The sequence below is a fragment of the Mastomys coucha genome, unplaced genomic scaffold (assembly GCF_008632895.1).
Source record: "Mastomys coucha isolate ucsf_1 unplaced genomic scaffold, UCSF_Mcou_1 pScaffold22, whole genome shotgun sequence".
Lineage (NCBI taxonomy): Eukaryota > Metazoa > Chordata > Mammalia > Rodentia > Muridae > Mastomys > Mastomys coucha.
The window spans coordinates 43,096,178-43,109,861 of NW_022196905.1; the positions used below are offsets into that span (position 1 = coordinate 43,096,178).

At 36.3% G+C, this 13,684-nt stretch overlaps 1 protein-coding gene across 3 annotated transcripts in view; it reads right to left on the reverse strand.

Annotated features, from left to right (window-relative positions):
- The window catches only part of Kcnip4 (potassium voltage-gated channel interacting protein 4), a 1,067,715-nt gene that overhangs the window by 843,009 nt on the left and 211,022 nt on the right, over positions 1 to 13,684 (reverse strand). The gene's annotated exons all lie outside the window — the stretch shown is intronic.

The window sequence follows — 13,684 nt, forward strand, 5'->3', positions numbered from 1 at the left end:
CACACACACACACACACACACACACACACACACACACACTGTACAAAAGAAGACTTTTTTATTCCACAGAAAAGATAAAATGAATGCAGCTGAGACAGATCAAACAATTTGCCCATGTTAAATTCAGAATTAAGTCTCACATCTTAAATGAGTTTGTCAGTTTTTTCCTGATCTTTAGATTCATGCTTTAAAGAACTATTCAATATCATAGCCTATATCTCTGCCTCCTATACAGCCAGACCGCACAAACTCACATAACATACTAATTTGGGTTACACCATCTAATTATCCTTATTCTGCTGTGAACTCCATCAAAAGCACAACAGATATATATTTTTAATATATTTTGAACAAAAATATGACTTATGATTGCTTATAACAATTTGATTTAGAAAAATGTTACCATACTAGATGTTTTTAAAAGATGGGCATTTTAAATGTGTCCTAGAAACTATTCCTAATGGATTTAGGAAAGTACAGTTGAGCAAAATTAGTAGGCTTTTTTTTGAATTGTAGTAAGTTATTCAATGTCTTCTCTCTGTCTCTGTCTCTCTCTGTCTCTTTCTGAATCTTTCTGTCTCTCTGTGTCTGTCTCTGTGCGCCTCTGTCTCTGTCTCTGTTTGTCTCTGTCTGTCTCTCTCTCTCTCTCTCTCTCTCTCTCTCTCTCTCTCTCTCTCTCTCTCTCTCTCTCTCTCTCTCTTTCTCTCTCTCTTTCTCTCTCATTCCTAATAAACCAGGAGAAAAAGTAACTGGGTATTTAGTCTCTGTGTTGAACAAAGAACAAAGTCTACAGAAGAAGATCATCTTGAGCATCCTGTGTCTCTCTTCTACCATGTTGCTCATGGCTTTGTTTGAGTTAGTCATGATGTCAAAGCTTTCATTTTCATGTGAATAAAAGCAACTGATAGTATCTAAGCAACAGAGAGTTAAATGAGGAAAGTCTATATACAAGATATTGGAAGGCATCTATTTTACAGATACTTTGTCAAAGTTCTATTGCAACTGTTTTTACTACTACTTTGCTAACGAGGAAGGCTATTTTTCTCAAGTAATTACCAATAAGAGTAAAGGTAACATCTTAGACCTGTGAACACATGCTAGAATTTTCTTGAATGCCACTGCAATTTTATTAAAAATCAAAACAATGTCATTTCAGTTGACTTGTGATTTTTTTTAGGGGAACAGGCAATATAGGAGTACATATATTTGTCCTATCCCTTAGTTTGCTCTCAATCGCTGTGATAAAATACCAAGACCATAAGCAGCTTGGGGTAAGAAAAAGTTTATTAGATTTATAATTCCATATAAGAGTCCACCATCAAGGGAAAACAGAGCATGTGCTTGAGGCAGGAACCTGGAGGCAGAGAATGAACCAGAAGCCATGGAGGAATGCTATTCATTGCCTTTCTCCTTGTGGCTTCTTCAATCTGTATACCATCCGAGACCATCTGCCAAAGGATGGTGCCATCTACTGTGGGCTGGGCCTTTCCACATCAGCTTTAAATCAAGAAAATTCCCCACATGCTTATCCATAGGCCAATTTAATGGGAGCATTTTCTGAACTGAGTTTTCCTCTTCACAGATAACTCTAGTTTGTTGTATCGAGTTGGAAAAAAATAGTATAAACAATATGTAAAAACTACTTTTATATTTAGTAGGGGCATTGACGAATTATAGTAGTTCATAGGCTTAACTCATTCTTAAAGATTGTTTCACAGGCTGAACTCACTCTTCAAAATTTAACCCTGAATGAAAATTGTATATGTGAGCACTATGGCAAAATAATCTAGGAGTTTCATGTATTTTGAAGTTGCTAGTACTCTAAAATTAACTATGGGATTCCGTATTAGGTGCATTGGACATAAGTAGTTTCTCAGTCATCAGCTTCTTTCCCCTCAGAAAAATGAGATGTGAAGTAAATTTATAGTCTAAAATATATAGCCTAAAGTTATATTTTGTCACTTTTGAAGGAATAGTTTCCTTTGATAATGGTATGTAAATTCTAAACTTTCTCCCGAGTAGTGGATTATATTCAATAATGACTATATTTATATGTTCCTGGTGAACTGGAAACTGTCCATCTCTCTTGTCCTGGGCATACTGGCTAATTTAGAATCTCCCCAGGTACTTGTATGCTTGCCAATATTCTTTGTTCTTTGTGTGAGAGGAGCCTTACTGGAAAATCCTTATCAGAATCACAGGACATAGGAGGGGAAGGGCAGAGAGAGGAGAGGCTGGGGAAAGATGGAGCAGAAAGGTAAGAAATTAGATGAAGGAAAGACTAAAAGGAAGGACTGAATGAAGGAAGGAGACATTTGGGGAAGGGAGAAAGGAAGGAAATTAGGAATGATTGAATGAAAGAAGGAGAGAGATGGAGGTGGGAGTGAAGAAGGATTCCAGGAAAGGATAAGAAGAAACTAAGAACTCAGAATAGGATCTTGTGGCCTTTGACATGTAGATAAATAGGTTCTGAGAAACAGCTCTTTCACACCTTTCAACTTCTTACCCACTCAGCAATTCACTCTGAGATAAAGAGAATGCAGCTAAGGGCAGTATGACCTATGGCTCTTAAAGATATCTGTGCCAGTCTTGTAGTTTATGGTATCCAGTTTTATATAACAAGCCACTACTTTCTCTGTTGATAAACCATTCTTTTGTAGGATGGGTGAGCAGAAAGCATCCTCCTTAGTGAAGTGGAACAAAATCCTCCTATGCTACATTCACTACTCTGTCTTCAGACATTGGTACACTAAGTGTCTTCACCATTTCTGCCATAGGATATATTGCTTTCAATTCAGTTTCAGAAATGTGGGTTGAGATTCTTGAGTCTGCCTTTATATCAAGTTCAAGAAATAGGAAAATCCTATCTGCTCCAAAAATTGTGTGGGAGTTCAAATGTCAGGGGTGAGCCACATCACTCATAGAAGTCCTAACTGGAAAAAGTTATCACATAAAAATTAATTTGCTTTCCTCTTGACAAAAATCTGCCATTTTCATCACATGCTTTTCATTTTTTTCACCGTGCTTCTGGTACTATAATTGCAAGGAAAAAAAGTCACTTAGCTCTTACATTATTCATCCAAACATTCATTCAAACATTTATTAAAGGAACTCTAGAATGAAGTTACTTTGATAGAATTTCTCTGATATCTCTACAATCAGCACTAAAGTATTGGAGGTCTAGCTAAGTAGAGGAACTAGCAGTTACTGTGCAGCATTTATTTAATATGGATGTGAAAAAAATATTTTTCAATGAGCTCTATTTTATAGGTAGCATTAAGACTGATGATGAGCTTTTTAAATTTCTTTATTTTTACCTTCTTTCTTTTTGTTTTTGCTGCTTTTTATTTAAATTTTTATATAATATATTTTATGTTTCCCCTCCCCAACTCTGCCCAAATCTTCTCCCACCTCCTTATCCAATTCTCTGTTCTTTTTCATTTTTTCTTCTTTTTTTTATTAATTGGCTATTTTATTTATTTACATTTTAAATGTCCCACTTCCCAGTCTCCCATCCACCAATCCCTCCATCTACTCCCCCCTCCCCTTTGACTCTAATCAAGTGCTCCCTCTCCCACCCACCCACTCCCTCCTCACCTCTCTAGCATCCCCCTACACCACACAATCAAGGGCCTCCCCTCCCACTGATGCCAGATAAGACCATTCTCTGCTACATATGTGGCTGGAGCCATGGACCCATCCATGTATACTCTTTGGTTGGTGGTTTAGTCCCTGGGAGCTCTGGGTTTAGTCTGGATTAGTTGAAATTGTTTTCCTTCCTATGTAGTTGCAATCCCCATCAGCCACTTCAGTCCTTCCCTTAAATCTTTAAGATTTTTTTCATTTATACTAGTGTTTTATTTATACTAGTGTTTGTTTATGCTTATGCATGTGTACTGCGTTTATACCCAGTACCTGCAGAGTTCAGAAAAGCAAGTTGGATCCTCTGGAACAGAATTACAAATGGTTGTGAGCTACCAAATGGATGCTCATAAATAAACCAAGGTCCTCTGAAGGAGCAACAAGTGCTCCTAAGCACTGAGTCATCTCCCCAGACCCAATAAAACATTCTTGATCAGCCATAATGGTCAGAAAGTTACGTAGGGAACCACAAATCTAATCTATTATTATATATTAACAACATAGTTCAGTTGAAGTATGAAAAAAAAACCCTACTACCCTTTAGGTTTTTTTTTTAATTAAAAGGAAAGAACTTTTAATTCTATAAAGTCCCAACAGGAATAGATAGTTCATAAAATTAGGGAGATTAATTATAAAGGCTTCTGATGGATATTTTATTGCAGTAAAGAAATAAACTGAGCTCCTGTGTTCTGAATCCAATCTGGCTAACCCATTCAGATTTAACTCTAAAGTTGTTCCTGACTCATTTCTGCCATGCTAAAATGACTTTGTTAATGAAAGCCCAGGGTTATGACCAGATATTTTTTTCTCCAAATTACAACCATCGTTCTTCCTCCTAGCATGACTATTACAAGTACAGCATGGCTCTATGAATACCATCTAAGAGATAACTTTAAACTAAACCTAAGAAGAGGCAGTGAAGCAAAGTTCTTTGCCATATCAATTTGTCTACTGCCCTTGTTGAGGTTAAACCATCACATTATAGTACCCCAGATTATGTACCTCTATCTGATCAGAATGTTAGTTTCCTCTCATGTACTCATAACTGTCTCAGCCAAAAGTAACTCAAGAGAAACACTAGTTTGGGTGTAGTAATTTCTGTTTAGGGGCACTTTCCTGAGAGTCAGAAAGTAAGAGAATCACTAAAATTACTGGTGTAGCAAAGTCCCTGGTGTCTGTATACTGAGTTTCAAAATATAAATCTATTGGAGTCAAACAAGTTACTGGCATGTCCCCCTGGGTAATTTTTCATCCAGTAGAAAAGCAACATGAACTTGAAGGATGAAAGTACCATGCTCTGTTTTGAGCCTCTCTAGCTTAGCTTTGATGTATAGTTTTTCCATTATTGACAGTATCATTGCTATATGTTATCCACATATAACAGAATTAACATTCAGCATTCCCTAGAATCTGGGGAATTATAAAGTTAAATTAAATGTATAAAGGTTTAAAAGAGAAAAATGTTATGACAAGTAAAAATATCTGAGCCATTGCTTAGGTAATAATTGGGTTATGCCAAGAACTAGGATTCTATACTCCCCAGTATAAACCTCACCTTAAAAATCATAGCTACCAAGGAGAATGCTAGGGTTCCGGGGGCAGGAGTTGGTAGGTGGGTGAGGGAGCAACCACATAGAAGCAGGGGAAGGGGAGAGGATAAGGGGTGTGTTGAGGGGAAACTGAGAAGGGGGATAACATTAGAAATTTAAATAAATAAAATAATCAATAAAAATGAAAAAAATCATAGCTACCTATACTTAGTGAAAAATCCAACTGGGTGCAAAAAGTCGAGATAAACATTCATCATTTCACATGTCTGTTTATTTTCTTTACATGAATGAACACTTTAGAGCATTTTTATGTTAGCCCATGTTCCAAGATTTTTGACTCCTGTATTTTATAATGTCAAACCTCGATCTCTGCTCACTGATACCCTGTTACTTTTCTACTGAGAGTCTTTAACTACATGAGTCTTACCACAAGTTATGGTTCCTATTCTCTGTCAATGAATCTAGATTTTCTCTTTTGTCAGAAGTTAAGCCCTACTGACACATAGGACTCTGTGTGCACAGTACACTGCCACAGATTCTTGGCATATTCTTTCTTCCTCTCTTCTGAATCAAATGTTATTTTAGTACGGAGGACTTTCTGAGAATATAAAGAAGGTAGGTCAACCATTAGTCAAGAATAAAAAAAGAGGTAAGTGTTCTGAGAGATACATCAACTTCACAGCTTCTTAGAGTATTATGACAGTTTTCTATGAATGTATGGAAAATGGATATATATACAGATAGATAGATAGATAGATAGATAGATAGATAGATAGATAGATAGGAAAGAAGGAAATAGAATAGGAATTGTTTCACTCCTCTATATAATATAGAATTCTAGTAACTAGAGAGATGAGCTGAAATTATCTATAAAATATTTAGAATACATATTTTATAAATAAAATATTTATCAGTCTATTTAAATATATACTTATTTGGTTAAATCACATAGAACTGCTATATTTATTAGGTAAAAGATGACTACTGCATATTTCACCAAAATAATACTAAATTCTTAAATAGAAAAGCATGATACAGACTCCCAATTCCTCCTTCCAAAGTGAGCATATTTAGAAATTACATAGAATATTTCATTTCCAGCTTTCAAGTTCATAAAGTTTTGCTATTATGTGAATAGTCTTATAATCATGGGTACCTAAGAACATGGCTTATAACTGGTGAGCATGCAGGCCATGAGTTATCTAACACTTCATTAGACAAAACTATAACCAAGGAATGAATGAAAAACATCAACTTATGAATTTAGTGATCTATTTTTAAAAGACATTTCTGAATCCTCATTTAGAGTATCTACTCTACCAACATTTGTTCACTATTCTTCGATATGCCAACAATTGTTTCTGTTAGCTTCCTAATTGTTTACAGGCTAATCAATAATGCAAATGATGTTAGTCATTCTTAGATTGACAGCACTCAGTAGCAAGTTCACAAACAAGATATCTAGAGATAATATTATAAAGACTTAAAAACACAATAGCCACTATAACTAAGGATCTACAAAGAAAGAATCTTTTCAGTAGTGATGCCACTAGAGTTGCTAATCACTGGTAGTAGGAATTCTAAAAACCACATACAAGATGCAATGCCCATGATGTAATTTAAGAGCGTAAGCCAAGAACGTAAAGGAGACAGAGGGAGACCTAATTATATTAGGCACCCAGGAATTCTGGAACGAACTCATTTGATCACAGAGGCACATAAAGAAATATAAAGGAATCTATTTAAATTTATTATGTGCCTGCTGCTAGTTCAGCTGTTGCTAACAGACGCTCCATGGAGAGCCTATGGAGAGAAAAGCATTTGGATACTTTCTCCTGGTATGAACCTGGAGAAATAGAGTTATCAAAACAAAACAAAACAAAACAAAAAAACAAAAACAAAAGAAACAACCCTAAAAAAAAGGTGTGGTAGATCAGGATCAAAGCCAAGTTTTGTTTTAGTTTAATGAAGCTCAATCTACTAAAAGTTCAATAAACCTTTATTGAACAAATTAATGAATGCAAATATTTTGTGTACACTAGAATCTATGGTGAGGTGTGGTAGAGGGCCCTGTTTGACCTTCTGCTTATCAATCGTGAAGAGAAGGAACTTATGTCTTATAATAGGAAAGGTATCAGGAGGAAGTCTGGCACTTGATATTTTTCTTCACAGCTTAGCATCAGTTTGTTCTCTAGCTCGTGCTAGATGAGCAATAACTCATCATCTTTGAGGATCTATTTAAGCAGTCTCCTCTTCTACGCTGAGAAAATGCACATGAGGACAGCTACACTTAAACCACATAAAAGATTTTCCTTAGTGAGTAGAATCCTCCAGTCTTCCCAGGGAAAAATACATGGGAATAAGAATCAAAAGAAATTATGCAAAGTTCGGAGACAAATGGAACCTTGTAGCATATAAACATTAAAGAAAATTCAAATTAGGTTCTGGTTTTTCTGATTTTCCCATCTAAATACTGGAAATTTTCATTATATGTTTGATTTTAAGTGTGAAGAATAGATCTATGAATATCAGTCTGTTCTCAGACTTGAATCATTATGCTACAAAGTAAAGGTGATAATGCAAAGCAGTTGCATAACACTAGCATTTGATTTCAGAAGTTGATTAAACTTTACAGTGAACTAAGGCCAGTGTTCATGCACATAACACTTTTTCTAGTAGAGTTTAATAATGTAAAGTTCTACTAGTTGAGATTATCTAGTTCTATATTCCAACCCAACCTCCATAGGCTCTGTGACACCAACTAAGTAACTTGGCTTTTATACATCAAGAGACAATGGTTGCCCAGGAAGTGGTGTTGCACACCTTTAATCCCAGCTTCGTGAGGCAGAGGCAGGCAGATTTCTGAATTTGAGGCCAGCTTGGTCTACAGAGTGAGTTCCAGGACAGCCAGGGTTACACACAGAGAAACCCTGTCTCGAAAAACCAAAAAGAGAGAGAGAGAGAGAGAGAGAGAGAGAGAGAGAGAGAGAGAGAGAGAGAGAGAGAATGGTTGATTATTTCTACAATTTCGACATTTGGGAACTTACAATAATTTGTATGTTTTGCCTATTTCCCTAAATTTCAACAATGGGCAATTCAAAATTGAAAACTGTAAGAAAGAACATGTAAACTCTGAGTGACAAGGCATCAACTGGGGACTTTGTTTAAGCCACCTTCTTTACACTCATACTTTAAAAGTTCAATATCAGCTGGAATCTTATTTTAAAACAGTTAATGAAAAACATAAACTAGCAACTAGGTTATTCCTGTTGACAAGTACATATTATTGCCAAGTTCTTCATTAACAGACTTGGGATGGCATACAAAAGTTCCCATGCCCTCACACACTTCCCTCTCATTACCAGCTTGGGCTCTTGCCCTCAGATTTCACAATACATCCGCAGAGTTTTTCTCTGATATACTAGCAAAGCACAGCCGTAAACTCAGCAATTATTATTCACATAGTCTACATGATTCATTCCTCCTCCCATAATAATAAACTAATATATAGTCATCTTCATGACCACATTAAAGTTAATTTCCTCCAAATGACAAGCTATATTCATAAGGCATGACTCTGCATGCCATGGTACTTATCTCTGAAGAGCTTCAGTGTAAGGCTTACTTGTGTTATTTATGAGTATATTTCACTGGTGTAAAGAGAGACAGATTCTTTTCTTTCAAAAGTATCCATTTTCTAGTTTGCACTAAAACCTTAAACTCCTTAAGAACATAAATGTCATATTCAATCAAATTACTAATCCATTGAGCTCATTATTCTACCTTTTACCAGCATAAATGAGCTATTTCATGAAAAACCATTCATTTATTTAGTTTATTGCTAGGTGATGAAGAAAGCTATATAAATGACTTTATGTTTCTACATTTTAGGCCCTCATAATCCCAAATAGATTAAGAGCAAGTAAGTTAAGAGAGAGCAAGGAAGGGAAAATATGTCCTGGGTATGCATTACCGAAATGAGTTTGTGATTAAATTTAGGATATGAGTAGATTTTTTGCCAGTATCTAGAAAAGAAAACAAGGAGAAACAGCGCCTGAGCAGAAATATGGACAGGCCTGGAGAAGGCTGGAAACTGTAAAGCAGGTGTTCTTTCCCAGGCCAAAATCGTTTTTATTTTTAGTTAGCATAAGCAGATTTATTTCCATCACAATTTAGACAACCACTAGGATTTCCAGTTGAGAATAAAGAAATCACAAGTCAATTCAAATAATCAAAGCAAATTTGGCAAGGTCTCATGGTTTCTACTGTGCTGTTTCCCTGGCTGTTGTGAGAAGCAGCAAGTATCTGGCTCTCTTGCCAGTTTCTCTGCCTGTGGCCTGACGTGCTTGCTCTGTGGAGGCTTGCTGAATTGTGCTCTCATGACCACTTTACTTTGCATAGTTACATTTTATAGTAGTTTTACATACTCTGCTAATATATTTGTGCTATTTTATCATTAACCATAACTTTGATGATTATGTGTGTATCTAATGCTATAAAGAGAAAGCCATAGCTGTGCATGGAGGCACATGCCAGTATTCCCAGTACTAGGAAGGCTAAAGCAGAAGGATTATGCATTTGAGGCCAACCTGGCTTCATAAAAAGCCTGTCTCAAAAAAAGTGTGAGTGAAGAGTGAGAGCATGGGATACAAAAACAACAACAACGTTTTCTGGCATTGTAAAGGTCACTGTCTTCAGACAAAAAGGAAGATGTCTGTAGGATTCTCTCTGTTAGACTATCTACCCATCTAATTAGAAACACAGTAGATATTGACTTCTTTTTTGTTGTTAAGCCTATTTATTTACTTATATACTTACTTGTTTATTTTATATATATGAGTTTTCTATCTGCATGTAAACTTGCATGCCAGAAGAGGACATCAAACCACACTATAGATGGTTATGAGCCACAATGTGGTTGCTGGGGATTGAATGCAGGACCTCTGGAAGAGCAGAAATTGCTCTTAACTGCTGAGCCATTTCTCCAGTCCCTGTTCTTGGTTTCTATACAATAAAAATCAATCATGCAAATGGACATAATGGGCTGTTAATTACTGTAGATGCTGTTCCATTTATTTAATGTAAAACATGATTTCACTTAGATTATGTTTTTCTTTGTTCTTCATACACCTTGGTACAGATTTCACTTTAAAACAAAATGAAATTTGTTGCTAACATTTACAACAATCTGAAATATCCCTCTGAACAGACAGGATCCCCAGTACTCAAATTAGAGAAACAATAGAGCATATATTTAGGAGGTGCATGATCTCCACTACTATATTTCCTTTAATAGGTTTTTAAATCCAGAGACATAAATTGATGAGACTTCCTACAAATATAAGGCAGTTTCATGCATTATTTGTTTCTACTAATACATAACTAAACTACAATGTTGTAAAATATATAGAGAGATATAGGCATAGCCAATAGGACTGAAATTTATTGGCAAATAGAAAGATTTGTAGGTTTAAAGCTTACAAAACAATGAACTCACAACATGTGTGGAATAGGAAGTCTGGTTTCTATAAGTACTCTATCATGCACAGAGGCATGATAACACTGTTTTTAAGAATGTAGACATGTAAATTGTTAATTATTTGTATAATCAAAGATTCTCCTCCTAACCTAATAGACTGGAAAAATATGAGACATTAACAAAGTAGATTCCTGGAACTTACTTGGTTGAGGCCTTTTGCATATAAATTACTCTATTATGAACAATATACTATTTTGAGTTTATTTTTAGGGCCTTTTCTTCTCTGTGAGATTGTTGGGGTCTCAATGGGCCATGATTTTATTTTAGATTCTAGGAAAGTAGTCTAATGTGTTGTTCAAACATTTTTATATGTAGATCTTGTAGAAGAGAAATAAAGCAATATTGTGATTTGCATGGGATTTGCAGCAAATAGAGAAGGAGACATCTTTGTGGATTGGAAGGAATGCTCCATGGATCTTGAATGAGCATGTGACTATACAAGTGATAATAAACAGTTAAGGCTTTCACTCTCAGGAACTATGCATCTTGATCTCTTTGATCATATATACCTGCACAAAGCCTTTCCAATATAAGATACCTAGAAATTAGCTCCTGACAGTCAATGAGGTACGATAAGGAAGAAACTAGGATTTGCACTCCAATTTCCCAACTTGTCTGTTATTCACACATAGATACCATAAGGCTGTCTTGTGATATCTACCAAGGCTGCCAGGATCATCTACTTAACCAGTAAGAGTCATAAAAAAACTTCCAATACTATGAAGTATTATGTATATGCTTGACCTTAATATGAACGTACAATGACCTGATGCATATATTTAAAGTATGAGTGGGTTGTGACTAAATTAGTGTACTGTAAGTCAGAACATTCCTCCTTGTTCTCCCATTATAGAATATACTTAAGGCCCTAGAACTTTTGTGTTCTATGTCTTTGAAACTATACAGCTTTAGGAAATAACCCTGAATGTCTTCTTTTTGTTCATTGGTCTTTGGGTTTTGGTCTAATGTTCTTTTCCCCACTGTTATCTTTGGAATTCCTAACTCTATCCTTATTTCTTTTCTGGGGTTGCTTTATTAAACATTTCAGCTTCAGGAAAGTTCCTGTGAGATGTCAAAATATTTAAATTGAGTATTTAGTCTTCTTGACTTGGCCTCTAAACTCAGTCAAACTTGGATACTGTCTTTTTGACAACTACCACTCCCCTGTGAATCCTAATATTATTGTTAAAGAATTGCAGGCTCCTTCTGAACTAATAATTCTTCTTCAAAACAGAAAACCAGGAAGTCAGACTTCTTGGTAAACATTTCAAAACCATATGTCTATAAAAAGAAAAGGCTCAGCTCCCTCCTTTTTCCCTCTAGATTCCCTGTCACAACAGTTACACCATTTATGAATAATAATCCAATAAAAAAGAAAAGAAAAACATCAGCTACGAAAAGAGAAAAGGGAAAACAGGCATCTCCAGTGTATCACTGAAGGAGACAAGGGACATTCAAAGACACAACTGCCTCTTTGATAGGCCCCATCTGCCAATGTGAAGATCAAGCTCCTTGACCCTATCTCAGAGGTGCTGATTGTCACTGCAGAACAAGGTCTATCCAGTGATCTTTGCATTACTATGTCCCAAACAAAACATCTAATCTGACTCCATCTCGTCTTCTCTGTAAGTGAAGGCAGAGGACACCGAAACAACCTTCCTTGCAATGTTTGCCCTTTAATCTATTCAACAGCCATCAGTACATTCTAACCATCACTCTTTTTTAGCAACTGCTGTTGATTTTCAGTTACTGTCACAGCCTAGCATTGGCAGGTAAATAATAACTCAGAGAACTTGGTTTGTTAATTGAGATACTTATAAGTGACCTGCTGTATTAAAAGGTAAATATTACTTTAAAGAGAAGCAAATAAATTGTTTTGCTTTGTTCTTTTCAAAACTAATGAAAGGTAACCTTTCAATGCTATACTGCTTTGGCGCTATGTAGGGTTTTTTTATTTTATGAACAACAAATAAATGCTATGTAGGTTAAAAAGGATACATATGGAAATCCCCATCAAATTCATTTGCATAAGAACTGCAAGCTATTTAGTAGAAACAATGGCATGCTTCATAACTTCATTAATTTTGATGCTTTGTTCCAAAACAGCAGGCACCAGGGGTACTGTCAGCCTAGGGATGTTTACTCTTCCTTTCAGAGTCTTCATGGGTAAGTGGGTGAAGCACTGAAATGATTTGCTTCTAGAGAAGCAATGAAGCTATTCTCATCCTTGCTAGCTTTAAATTCTCTAAAAGAATTATGTCATCTGCTTACTACTAAACTGCATTTCAAGCAGCCTCAAAATGCAGCATATGAAGCACTATAAGTGAAAGTGTCTAAGCACAAGCATGAGTATGGGCCAGCAGAGGAGAAGCCTGACTATTGCCAGACTAGGGATGAGCCTGGAGCACAAGTTCAGACACTCATCTGGAGACCTAGAACTAACTCAGAAGCAAAGAACATATTCAGTAAGAAATATTGAAATCTAGTATCAATGTTAGATGCCTGATTCTGGGATATGTTTGATAAGGTGTTAAAATTAGAGTCTGTGGAATTGTATGTAAGATGGTCCTCCGAGTATGAGTGTGGGAGAGCTAGCCCTGCCATTCATCTCCCATGCAGTGACATGAAAAGAGAGAGAGAGAGAGATTCTCCTCCCCACACCCCCTGTCACTCTCAGTAGCAAGTGGGAAACTCGGTCCTGGTGTCATGAGAGCAGAAGAGCTGTGTCTGCCCCTCACCAGCTGCAGCATTCAGGAGAGCATGCCCTGCACCTCGCCTGGGCAGCACAGAAGAGCTGATTCTGGTGGCAGCATGCAGGTAAGTCAGCCAGGAGAGTATAAGCTTGGGAAAGCTGGCCCTGCTACTTGACTACCATCAGGTGACTTGGGCAAGGAGGTATGCTTCTCCCCACTTTTGTTTTTTGTTTTTTTGGTTTTTTTTTTTTGTTTTGTTT